Source organism: Podarcis tiliguerta, assembly GCF_965153285.1.
Source record: "Podarcis tiliguerta genome assembly, chromosome: 12".
Lineage (NCBI taxonomy): Eukaryota > Metazoa > Chordata > Lepidosauria > Squamata > Lacertidae > Podarcis > Podarcis tiliguerta.
Window position 1 is genome coordinate 56,130,602 of NC_139545.1, and position 14,164 is coordinate 56,144,765.

The following is a 14,164-nucleotide window of genomic DNA, read 5'->3' on the forward strand; positions in this document are numbered from 1 at the left end:
AACTGTTGGGAATCATTCTGCAGAGAAACAGTAGGGATATTTCTACAGTGGTACCTCAGGTTAAGTGCTTAATTAGTTCCAGAGGTCCGTTCTTAACCGGAAACTGTTCTTAACCTGAAGCACCACTTTAGCTAATGGGGCCTCCTGCTGCTGCCGTGCCGCAGGAGCACGATTTCTGTTCTCATCCTGAAGCAAAGTTCTTAACCTGAAGCACTATTTTGGGGTTAGCGGAGTCTGTATCCTGAAGCGTATGTAACCTGAAGCGTATGTAACCTGAGGTACCACTGTACCTTTAAGAACAGTTTCTGTTAGCTCTGGGCTGATTGGGTTAAAAGCTGCAGTTTGAACTTTGCCTGCAGGAAAAACACCCACAAGGTTTGCTGTTTTGAAATAAAACCTTTATTTAATTTGGTTTTACACCGGTCTCATGGTGTCATAGTCTCTGTCATCTGCCACCAGTGGAAAATCCCCCTCTAACAAAAACAAGCTGATTCCCGGACCGTCCGCAGGCCGGATTAAGAAGGCGATTGGGCCGGATCTGGCCCCCGGGCTTCAGTTTGCCTACCCATGGAATAAGACATCCCAATCGGAGAAATGTTGGAGTGTATGCAATGGCAGTATCCTCTCCTGTTTTTCCCCAGCAATAGACATTCGGACCATAAAGAAGGCTGATCGCCGAAGAAGGGATGCTTTTGAATTCTGGTGCTGGAGGAGACTCTTGAGAGTCCCATGGACTGCAAGAAGATCAAACCTCTCCATTCTGAAGGAAATCAGCCCTGAGTGCTCACTGGAAGGACAGATCCTGAAGCTGAGGCTCCAATACTTTGGCCACCTCATGAGAAGAGAAGACTCCCTGGAAAAGACCCTGATGTTGGGAAAGATGGAGGGCACAAGGAGAAGGGGACAACAGAGGACGAGATGGTGGGACAGTGTTCTTGAAGCTACCAGCATGAGTTTGACCAAACTGCGGGAGGCAGTGGAAGACAGGAGGGCCTGGCGTGCTCTGGTCCAGGGGGTCACGAAGAGTCGGACACGACTAAACGAGTAAACAACAACACAGACATTCAGAGGCACCAGGGCTCTGAATGTGGATAATGCCCATATTCAGGGCCAGCCAATATATTTTGGCACCTGCGGCAGCCCCCAAAATACCAAAAAGTGGGTGCTTCGGGGTAACCCTACAGAGCCGTCCACTTGATCTATCTGTAGCTATTCAATGAGTAGCCATTCTGATTTGTCTGTGACGAAGTCAGATTCTGTTGCATCAAAGCAAGTGTTAACCCCACAGCACATTTTCCAGTAACTTTCTTATTGCAAAGAGGCTGTCTTTTGGGGAAGTGAGTTTCTTGCACAAGGCCTCTGACCCAACCAGCTTTAACTGTGCACCCTGAATTTGCCATTATGTGACAGAATCTCAGCCCCCAAACAGTGGCAGCCTAGAAGTGCCCTGTGTATCTTCCGAGTAATACACACAAAAACCTTAACAAGCTGGTGCCCAGCACCTTGCTCTGCTTTCCTTTCGACCCCATCAGCGAGTCTAATGAGGCCTCCCGCCGCTGGTGCCCTTCCACCATTCAGCATCCGTTCATAGACCGAGGTAAATTTCGCAAACTGGAACACTACTTCTGGTTTTGCGGAGTTTGTAAACCGAATACTTCGTAAAAAGGACTGTTCGTAAACCGAGGTACCACTGTACAAATGTAAAGGATAAAGGTAAAGGGACCCCTGACTGTTAGGTCCAGTCGTGACCGACTCTGGTGTTGCGGCTCTCATCTCGCTTTACTGGCCAAGGGAGCCGGCGTACATCTTCCAGGTCATGTGGCCAGCATGACTAAGCCACTTCTGGCGAACCAGAGCAGCGCACGGAAATGCCATTTACCTTCCCGCCGGAGTGGTACCTATTTATCTACTTGCACTTTGATGTGCTTTCGAACTGCTAGGTTGGCAGGAGCAGGGACTGAGCAATGGGAGCTCACCCCGTCTCGGGGATTCGAACCAATGACCTTACGATCGGCAAGTCCTAGGCTTTGTGGTTTAACCCACAGTGCCACCTGCATTCTTCAAATGTAAAGGATAAAGGTAAAGGGACCCCTGACCGTTAGGTCCAGTCGCAGACGACTCTGGGATTGTGGTGCTCATCTTGCTTTACTGGCCGAGGGAGCAGGCATTTTGTCCGCAGACAGGGTGACTAAGCCACTTCTTTCAAAACCAAAGCAGCCCACGGAAACGCCGTTTACCTTCCCGCCAGAGCAGTACCTATTTATCTACTTGCACTAGTGTGCTTTCGAACTGCTAGGTGGGCAGGAGCAGGGACCGAGCAACGGTAGCTCACCCCGTCGCAGGGATTCGAACTGCCGACCTTCTGATCGGCAAGCCCTAGGCTCTGTGCTTTAGACCACAAAAATGCAAAATGATACAGAATTCCTACATGGCTCTCAGAGTCACCTTTAGAAACTTGCAATTCTCTCAAGGGGTTGGTGGGAATGTACCCTATCCTTCAACCAGATTTGCATAAATCCCAATCTTCCGCATATTTCACATGTAAACGTGGAGATGAGACCTTTCCCCGCTAGCCGGTGTTTATTTTCTGGAACTTTCCCAGAGCATGTTTCGCCTTTCCAAACCCCTCATCCATCATTTCATGGGCTGGGCTCTGCAATGCAGTCAAAATCGTTCCAGCCCCAGGAACACATTCTTCTCGCCAGAGGTGCTTGAAGGCACGTGAACACAGTTATAATAATAATAATAATAATAATAATAATAATAATAATAATAATAATAATTTATTTGTACCCCGCCCATCTGGCTGGGTTTCCCCAGCCACTCTGGGCAGCTTCCAACAAAGATGAAAAATACAGTGGTGCCCCGCAAGACGAATGCCTCGCAAGACGGAAAACCCGCTAGACGAAAGGGTTTTCCGTTTTTCGATGCGCTTCGCAGGACAAATTTCCCTATGGGCTTGCTTCGCAAGACGAAAATGTCTTGCGAGTCTTGATTTTTCCCCCGCTCCCCACCCCCTTTTTCTAAGCCGCTAAACCGCTAATAGCCTTTTAGCAGCTAATCTGCTAATCCCTTAAGCCTTTAATAGCCGCTAATAGCCGCTAAACCGCTAATAGCGCTAATCCGCTAAGAGGGTTGCTTCGCAAGACGAAAAAACCGCTAGACGAAGAGACTCGCAGAACGAATTAATTTCATCTTGCGAGGCACCACTGCACACTAAAATGTCACATATTAAAAACTTCCCTGAACAGGGCTGCCTTCAGATATCTTCTGAATGTCAGGTAGTTGTTTATCGCTTTGACATCTGGTGGGAGGGTGTTCCACAGGGCAGGGGCCACTACCGAGAAGGCCCTCTGCCTGGTTCCCTGTAACTTGGCCTCTCAAAGTGAGGGAACCGCCAGAAGGCCCTCGGAGCTGGACCTCAGTGTCCGGGCAGTGTCCGGGGGTGGAGACGCTCCTTCAGGTATACTGGGTCGAGGCCGTTTAGGGCTTTAAAGGTCAGCACCAATACTGATTACAAAATCTCTGGCAGGAGGAGTGCAATTTTTGAGCCTCTCGTGGGCTTTCCCCCAAGCCATCATTTCCCAAGTCCATACACATTATCACAATGACTTCCCCACCCAAAAAAATTCCACTTTTATATCAGAAAAACAAGCTGCTTTGTTGCCTAAACAGACACCCTGTTCTTTCCCTGGGCATTCGTGACTGGGGTTTTCTCTTAAATCGTTGAGATTAAGTCAACAAGGAAGGCCATGGCAGGGATTACCTGAGGCCACCTTTTTGTTTCATACCAGATAATGCCTTTGTGGGCATTTTATTACGATCTTCACCTTGGAGGGAATGAGGAAGTTGCTTTATGAATACTTTTCAACAACAGTGAAGTCACGGTAAATAGATGGAGGTTTATTAAATATTATAGATGGAGGTTTATTTCTGCTCGGCTGGATGGGGCTTGGCAAATGACGGGGTTTCCACTGAAGATAACTGATCCGTAGAAAGGACTTTATGATCTGAAAATAGCGACAATGCATATACTTGTGTAACCCAAGAAAATATTTAATCTTTACAGACCTAAGATGATCAAGGGTCTGTAAACCAAGCCTTAGGAGGACTGGGTATGTTTAGCCTGGAAAAATATACCTGAATGAGCGTCTCCACCCCCATCATTCAGTAATAATAATAATAATAATAATAATAATAATAATAATAATAATAATTTATTTCTACCCCTCCCATCTGGCTCTGTTTTCCCAGCCACTCTGGGTGGCTCCCAACAGAACACTAAAAGCACAATAAAACATCAAACATTAAAAGCTTCCCTAAACAAGGCTGCCTTCAGATGTCTTCTAAAAGTCTGGTAGTTGTTGTTCTCTTTGACATCTGGTGGGAGGGCGTTCCACAGGGCGGGCGCCACCACCGAGAAGGACCTCTCCTGGTTCCCTGTAACTTGGCTTCTCGCAGTGAGGGAACCGCCAGAAGGCCCTTGGCACTGGACCTCAGCGTCCGGGCAGAACGATGGGAGTGGAGACACTCCTTCAGCTACAGAACATTGGATTAAATCAAACAATAATTATATTAACTCCTGAAAACAAGGATCAAATTAAAATCTAATTAGACGGCTTTCTGCAGGGTTAGGGTTGGGAACAGTAAATGCTCATCAGTTTAAAGGCTTCGTATGAGTATTAGAGATGATGACGATGCTCTCTGCCTCATCCTGGATAGCTCAATCACTAGGGGCTCTTAATTTCAGGGTGGTGGGTTCGAGCCCCACCTCGGGCAAAAGATTACTGCATCGCAGGGGGTTGGGCTAGATGACCCTCAGGGTCCCTTCCAACTTTGCAGTTATCTTACTCTAACGGTCATAGGCGGCAATGCTTCTCAATACCAATTTCTGGAAACCCCAGGAGGGGAGACCGGTCTTGTGTTCAAATTCTGTTTGCCCGTTTCCCATAATGGACATCCGGGTGGTCACAGTGAGAACGGGATGCCAGACTCGATCCAGCAAGGTCTTCTTACTGCTTAATACTGTACAACCCTTCAGCATACCGACGGAAAGAAACAGTTTATAACCGGTTTGTTGCTCAGAGGTAAAGGGAGCTGCTCGCTGGGGGTCGTCAGCAGCAAACTTGACATTTTATTCACCACAACCAACCACCCTCCCTTTGCAATCCTGTCGCAAGGATTTTCTGCTTGTCGATATCGTTGGAGACATTTCCAAAGAGGAACGGGGACTTCTGCTGCCAAACCGTCACAATATGGAGAGAGGGGGCTTCGTTCTGTGGGATAACCCACTAACTGAATAGGATTTTGCAACCGTGTCAGGGAAGCAGCTGGCTGTGGATAGTTTTCTGGAACATTCTTCAGGTCATCAGACACACCCCCACCAGATGAAACTTTGTGCCAGGAGACAGTCGCCTTTGGGCCCTGCCTTTATGTATTTGTTATAAGAATTCTAAAGTCTCAAACATAGAATAGGTAAAGGTAAAGGGACCCCTGACCATTAGGTCCAGTCGTGGCTGACTCTGGGGTTGCAGCGCTCATCTCGCTTTACCGGCCGAGGGAGCCGGCGTACATCTTCTGGGTCATGTGGCCAGCATAGAATCATAGAGTTGGAAGAGACCACAAGGTCCATCAAGTCCAACCCCCTGCCAAGCAGGAAACACCATCAGAGCACTCCTGACATATGGTTGTCAAGCCTCTGCTTAAAGACCTCCAAAGAAGGAGACTCCACCACACTCCTTGGCAGCAAATTCCACTGTCAAACAGCTCTTACTGTCAGGAAGTTCTTCCTAATGTTTAGGTGGAATCTTCTTTCTTGTAGTGTCCACTTCTCTGGAGCAGCAGAAAACAACCTTTCTCCCTCCTTTTATATATTTGAACATGGCTATCATATCACCCCTTAACCTCCTCTTCTCCAGGCTAAACATGCCCAGCTCCCTTAGCCCTTCCTCATAAGGCATGACTAAGCGACTTCTGGCGAACCAGAGCAGCGCACGGAAACGCCGTTTACCTTCCCGCCGGAGCGGTACCTATTTATCTACTTGCACTTTGACGTGCTTTCACGCTGCTAGGTTGGCAGGAGCAGGGACCAAACAACGGGAGCTCACCCCGTCGCGGGGATTCGAACCTCCAACCTTCTGATCAGCAAGTCCTAGGCTCTGTGGTTTAACCCACAGCGCCACCCGCGTCCCTCAAACATAGAATAAATGTTCGTAAATGTACAAGGCAAAGACATAATCAGTATATAAACCACGTGTCTGAAATAGTACAGGAGAACAATCCTGAAGCCATTTTCCCAAATTGACCTCAAATATTTCTCTGCAATGAGGAAGGAAATGGGGAAAACTTTCCAATTGTCTTTGGACATAGGGGCTCATACAGTGGTACCTCAGGTTAAGAACTTAATTCGTTCTGCTAATGTTCTAGCGTTTCTCCGGTCTTCCAATAGGAACCTGACATAGTGAGCCTCTGATTTTCCCGGGAAAGGTACCAGCAAGGGTAATGTCAGTTCAGCCCTGGCTTGCTCATATTTCGCACAGTGCAGCAAAATATGTTTTACAAAATCGATGTCTTGGGCACACGAGCAAAGTCTGTCCTGGTAGGGAACTCCTCTCAACCTGCCATCCAACACTGCAGAAGGAAAGACATTTAGTCTGGATTTGGTGAATAACCTTCGATAATTTGGTACTGTCAGGTTTTTAATGTAAGGTGTGCATTGTTTTGTAACGATTTGTTGGGTCTCTGGACGGTAATAAAGATTGATTGATAATTCGTTCTGGAGGTCCGTTCTTAACCTGAAACTGTTCTTAACCTGAGGTACCACTTTAGCTAATGGGGCCTTCCGCTGCCGCCACACCGCTGCTGCGCGATTTCTGTTCTCATCCTGAAGCAAAGGTACTATTTCTGGGTTAGTGGAGTCTGTAATCTGAAGCGTCTGTAACCCGAGGTACCACTGTACCTCCCTTTTCAAATATAGTCTGGCAAGTATCTGTTAAGCTGAGCACACTATCAATATGCATAAGAGCATGGGTCAGTAAACTAAGGCCCGTGGGCCAAATCAGGCCTAATTGCCTTCTAGATCCGGCCCGCGGACGGTCCAGGACACACACCCGGGTAAAGACACTTTGTTTTATTGCTATGGCTGGTGGCTGATGCAAATATTCAAAAAGGTGCTATATTTTTAAAAAGGCAGAGTGTCCACACTCTGCACATGTTCAGCGACACTCTCTTTGTCATTGCCTCTCGTGTTCCCTAGCCGAGCCTTGGTTTCACAAACAAATTCGGGGCATATTGTACCTAGTCTGTAGTCAATTAACTTTTCCAAAAGTGGGCACGGGCCTTATCCAAAATCAGATATTGGATCGATCTAGCTCAGTATAGTCCAACCTCTGACCCAAAGAGGCTCTCCAGGATTTCAGACTGGGTGGGAGCTGAAGTCGAACAAAATTCGGAGAACTAAAATTTGTTGTTGTTTAGTCGTTTAGTCGTGTCCGACTCTTGGTGACCCCCTGGACCAGAGCACGCCAGGCCCTCCTGTCTTCCACTGCCTCTCGCAATTTGGTCAAACTCATGCTGGTAGCTTCGAGAACACGGTCCAGCCACCTCGTCCTCTGTCGTCCCCTTCTCCTTGTTTCATTGCTCATTATTCCTAGCAGGAAGGCTTCAGGCGTCTTGGGGAAGGAACATTTAAACCTTTTCTAAAGTTTGTTGTATATTGTCTCCCAAAATTCCCTGATCTTTTTTTGCAGTTCCACCACATGTGGACCATTGTGCCTTCTGTCTCCCCGCATTTCCAACATGGGTTTGACCTAGATTTTGTGGGATGTGAAATACAGAGCAGTCAAGTACAACATGTTGTTTAGTGGGTGCGGTGGGTACAAACCTTGGCTTTGAAAGCCCTGTGCCTCTGAGAAAGCGCAGAGTGATTTCCTGCTTTTCTCTAATCCATGGCTTGACTCTTGCCAGGCACGAGGTCTCAGTACAATTTATGGGGAGGTGGGAGGGAGAAAAAACAGCCAACTCAACCTGTTTCCACTAACATACAAGCCCCCTTCTCGTCTATATAACCTGAATTCCCTCTCTTGCAGATGTTAAAAGCAGAGCTGCGCAGCTTGGAAAAATCAGCTGGCAACCTGACAGAAGCTCCGTTTAAGAGGTGGGCTTACGGCGACACCTGGAGGTCATTCTAGAAAGCGACAACACTGAAGTTTTAATAATCAATCAATAAATCAGGTTCTGGGATCATCTGGTTCCCATCCCCTCTGACCATTGGCCTTGCTGGCTGGGGGTGATGTGGTTTGTAGTTTGGCAACATCTGGAGGGCTGTTGTAAACAAATAAATCTGTCCTTTTCCCTTATGGGATATCCAAGAGCCCGTATAGAGTCCTTACATAGGTTCCCTATTGGTAGGAGAAAATAACAGAGGCCAACCAGAGAATACTGAGAAGCAAAGCAGCTAGTAAGCCTGATCTTGTATTGATCTGTTGCAACAGGGTCCTCACTCACCACACGAAGGAGGGAGGAGGAACCCAGAACAATTGCACGCAAGGCCTTATAAAGACTTTTGAAATTGCCCACCCTGGAATTCAAGACCACCCCTCCATACATCATACCTACATCACAGAAGGGGTGTAACCCAAGACCACCCCCCAGACACATCATACCTACATCACAGAAAAGGCGGTCTACAGCAGAAATCTGAGTGGTCTATCTCCTGTCGTTGCTTATCTCCTGCCTGGCAGGTTACTTGAATGGATACCCTGCTTACTTGACTGGATACCCTGGGGAGCCTGGCCAGTCTTTTGTAATGATAAATACTTAGTTCCTGAGTCAGGTCACAGGCTCACATCCTATTCAAACACAGACATACCCTTAAGACAGGATTTGTGAAGGAAAAGACAATGGGGAGGCTTTTCTATTTTCCTTTGACCTTGCAGAGAAAACATTTGGTCAGTTTGGGAATCAAAATGGTTTCAGGCTGGTCTTCCTGTGCTGATCTATGTAGTTGCTTGGTTCGTACATTTACAGTGGCGCCCCGCAAGACGAATGCCTCGCAAGACGAAAAACTTGCTAGACGAAAGAGTTTTCCGTTTTTTGAGTCGTTCCGCAAGACGAATTTCCCTATGGGCTTGCTTCGCAAGACGAAACGTCTTGCGAATTCTTGCGAGTTTGTTTCCTTTTGCTTAAAGCCGCTAAGCCGTTAATAGCCGCTAAGCTGCTAATAGCTGCTAAGCCGCTAATAGCCGTGCTTCGCAAGACAAAAAAACCGCAAGACGAAGAGACTCGCGGAACGGATTAATTTCGTCTTGCGAGGCACCACTGTATTATATATCTAAGACCTTAAAATTCTAATCACAGGGCCATGGATTTCCTAGCCCTATAAAGAGGAAGATGGAAACTTGGACTCCAGCAGATTGGAGACCAAGAGTGGGTCTGACAGTCAACAAGGCGGTTTCCGGGAAGTGAGGGGCAGATGAGGCTCCTTCAGCTGGGAAGGGAGCCCATCTAGGAGAAGGAAAACTCTGATCCAAAGCTCTTGAAGGATACCTCTTGCAGAAGAAAAGGCTCAGGATTAAACCCTACGGGAGTCAGCAAACTTTTCAGCAGGGGGCCGGTCCACTGTCCCTCAGACCTTGTGGGGGTCCAGACTATATTTTTTGGGGGGAAATGAACGAACTCCTATGCCCCAGAGATGCATTTTAAGTAAAAGCACACATTCTACTCCTGTAAAAACACCAGGCAGGCCCCACAAATAACCCAGAGGTGCATTTTAAATAAAAGAACACATTCTACTCATGTAAAAACACGCTGATTCGCGGGCCGGATTTAGAAGGTGATTGGGCCAGATCCGGCCCCTGTGCCTTAGTTTGCCTACCCATGCCCTCCTGAGTGGAGTCCCTAAGATGGTTGGATGGTGCCTTGTACGCCTCCTTCCAGCATCTGCTGCAGCCAAGCTGGTGCCAAATGTCTTCCTCTGCTTTGCTTTGGGATCAAAGGCCGAGAGCGGGGTCTTGTCATCCCTCCAGACACACTGCCCAGGCTTGCACTCCAGCAACATCACTCCGGTGCTGCTAATGCAACGCTTTTGAGTTCACCCCAGAGGCACACTCCACTGTCTCTCAAGGCAGACAGGTGCCAGCAGCAATTATTTAGTATTACCTGATGTTTTCAGAAGGTAGAATCATAGAATCATAGAGTTGGAAGAGACCACCAGGGCCATCGAGTCCAACCCCCTGCCAAGCAGGAAACACCATCAGAGCACTCCTGAGATATGGTTGTCAAGCCTCTGCTTAAGACCTCCAAAGAAGGAGACTCCACCACACTCCTTGGCAGCAAATTCCACTGTCAAACAGCTCTTACTGTCAGGAAGTTCTTCCTAACGTTTAGGTGGAATCTTCTTTCTTGTAGTTTGGATCCATTGCTCCGTGTCCGCTTCTCTGGAGCAGCAGAAAACAACCTTTCTCCCTCCTCTAGGTGACATCCTTTTATATATTTGAACATGGCTGTCATATCACCCCTTAACCTCCTCTTCTCCAGGCTAAACATGCCCAGCTCCCTTAGCCGTTCCTCATAAGGCATCGTTTCCAGGCCTTTGACCATTTTGGTTGCCCTCCTCTGGACACGTTCCAGTTTGTCAGTGTCCTTTTTGAACTGTGGTGCCCAGAACTGGACACAGTACTCCAAGTAAGGTCTGACCAGAGCAGAATACAGTGGCACTATTACTTCCCTTGATCTAGATGCTATACTCCTATTGATGCAGCCCAGAATTGCATTGGCTTTTTTAGCTGCCGCGTCACACTGTTGGCTCATGTCAAGTTTGTGGTCAACCAAGACTCCTAGATCCTTTTCACATGTACTGCTCTCAAGCCAGGTGTCACCCATCTTGTATTTGTGCCTCTCATTTTTTTTGCCGAAGTGCCCAAGGTAAAATTGAAATTCTTTGGTTTTCCAAGAGCAGTTCAGGCACTTTTAAATCAAACATATACTTACCAAGCTCAAGGTTGTTCAATCTGAAAAATGATAGATCTGAATTCCTCACACCTGTTGTAAACAAAAAATCTGCCCTTTCCCCCCCTACGGGGTACCCAAGAGCCCTTATAGAGTCCTTACATAGGTTCCCTATTGGTAGGAGAAAATAACAGAGGCCAACCAGAGAATATTGAGAAGCAAAGCAGCTCGTAAGCCTGATCTTTATTGATCTGTTGCAACAGGATGCTCTCCTCACACGCAGGAAAGGAGGAGGAACCCAGAACAATGGTGCGCAAGGCCTTATATAGACATTTTTAATTCCCTGCCTTGGAGCTCAAGACCACCACACACACCCCATACATCACACCTACATCGCAGAAAGGGCGGTCTACAGGCGAAATCTGAGTGCTTTGTTTACCTTTTGTCTGCCAGGTTACCTGTTTAATGGTCACTTGATTGGATTGCCTAGGGAGCCTGGCCAGTCTTTTGTAATGATAAATTCTTAGTTCCTGAGCCAGGTCACAGGCTCACACCCTATTCATATCTTAAATGTGCACTTAAGATAGGATTTGTGAAGGAAAAGACAATGGGGAGGCTTTTCCATTTTCCCTTGACCTTGCAGAGAAAACATTTGCTCAGTTTGAGAGAAAACATTTGCTCAGTTTGGGAATCAAAACAGTTTCAGGTCGGTCTTCCCGTGCTGATCTATGTACATGCTTGGTTGGTACACTTATGAACATTTAACATATATCTAAGTCCTCAAAATTCCTATCACACACCCAAAAACATATTTTAAAGACCTCTCACTGAAGAAAATGACATGTCCTTCGTTGTGTTATAAGAAAAATACTTCTAATCCTGTTATGGGGTATCTGGAGCCCATATAGAGTCTCTCGGGAGATTTTTATCGGTCAGAGAGGAAGCAGAGGCCAAGGAGAGTATACTGAAAGCAAAATGCCTAGTAAGCCTGATCTTTATTAAAGGAAATAAACTGTTGTAATAGGGTCCCCACTCACCACACGCAGGAGAGAGGAGAGACCCCCAAAAATAGTGCACAAGCCCCTATTTAGACTTTTGAAATTCCCCACCCTGTAGCCCAAGACCACAGTGGCGTAGCGTGGGTTGTCAGCACCCGGGGCAAGGCAAGTAATTTGCGCCCCCCCCCCGCTGCACTGTCCCTCCCCCAGATAGTCCCTCGCTCTCTCTCCACACCGCACGCCTGGCACCCTCCCCTCCACAGTGGGCGGCGACCTGGCGGATCGGATCGGATTTGCACAGCCAGTACTGCAGTGAGAGAGAGTGAGTGAGCCAGGTAGGGGCAGAGAGCTGCGAGTGCGAGCGCCCCCCCCCCAGATGTTGCGCCCGGTGTGGCCGGGGGCCCCTGCACCCCCCACGCTACGCCACTGCAAGACCACCCCCCCAAAAAAATTATACATACATCACAGGAGGAGGCGGTCTCCAGCAGAAATTTGAGTGTGTTTGCTTCTCTCCTGTCTGCCAGGATACCTGATAAATGCCTTACTTGATTGCATTTTCTGGGGTAGCCTGGCCATTCCTTTGAGATGGTGAATGCTTTAATTCCTGAATCTATACTGATAGTTTGCTCAGCTTAACAGATACTTGCCAGGCTGTATTTGGAAAGGGAGGTGTAAGCCCCTACAGTCCAAAGACCATTGGAAAGCTTTTCCCATTTCCTTCCCCCTTGCAGAAAAATATTTGAGGAGAGTCAAAATGGCTTCAGGATTGTACTATTTCATTTTTTTTAAAGTATATATATCTTTATTAATTAAAAATAAATACATTTATGAGAAAACAGACGTACATACAAGTAAACAATATACAATCAAACAAACAAATAACAGAAAAATCAAACAAACCACCACACTGTAAAATACAAGATTAATATAATTCTCATCATATATACACCTGAAACTGAACACAATTATAAAACTTATAAATTTAAAACTGACTTCCAATTAATCTTACTGTACTTTATCTATCCATTACTTTATACCGCAGTGTTACATATTTCTTATATAATTTCTTTTTACCTCCCTACGAACTTATATTTATACAATACAGGGATCGGTCTAATTCTGCCAAGATGTTTCCTTTTATTCCATGGTTTTCTAAATATTCTTTAAGGATACCCCAATCCTTATAGACTTTTTGTTTCGGCTGGCCTCTTCCTCTTCCTGTACTACTTCAGGCACGTGGTTTATATAGTTATGTATGTGCTTGCCTTGTCCATTTATGAACATTTATCTGAGACCTTAGAATTCTTGTACAAATGTCATTCCACCAGCATTCTGTTATGCTCTCTGTTTCAATGCCGTCCTCTGAGACCAAACACTCCAGTCCACCCATCTGGGCTCAGAGACGTCTAGCATTGTTATTTATATTCTTTATTTGTTCAGTTCATAAACAGTGGTACCTCAGGTTACATACGCTTCAGGTTACATACGCTTCAGGTTACACACTCCGCTAACCCCTAAATAGTGCTTCAGGTTAAGAACTTTGCTTCAGGATGAGAACAGAAATCGTGCTCTGGCGGCGCAGCGGCAGCAGGAGGCCCCATTAGCTAAATGGTGCTTCATGTTAAGAACAGTTTCAGGTTAAGAACGGACCTCCGGAATGAATTAAGTACTTAACCTGAGGTACCACTGTACTGCACTTTTTCAAAAGATCCGAGGACGGTGTACGACATTAAAAAAAGAAAGAAAATCCAGCATCCATACTGTGACATGGAAGAGGGAGAAAAGCTTATTTTTCTCCTGCTCTGGAGGGCAGGACTCGAACCCATGGCTTCAAGTGACAAGAAAAGAGATTCCATCTCAACATCAGGAAGAACTTTCTGACAGCAAGAGCTGTTTGAGGAAGGAACAGTGAGGACATCTCCTTCCTTGGAGGCTTTCAAGCACAGGTTGGATGGCCACCTGTCATAGATCGTAGAACTGTGGAGCTGGAAGGGAACCCCAGGGTCATCTAGTCCAACCCTCTGCAATGCAGGAATATGCAGCTGCCCTAAAAGTAGAGACATCACCTTGCCAACAAAGGTCCGTATAGTAAAAGCTCTGGTTTTCCCAGTAGTGATGTATGGAAGTGAGAGCTGGACCATAAAGAAGGCTGATCACCGAAGAATGGATGCTTTTGAATTCTGGTGCTGGAGGAGACTCTGGAGAGTCCCATGGACTGC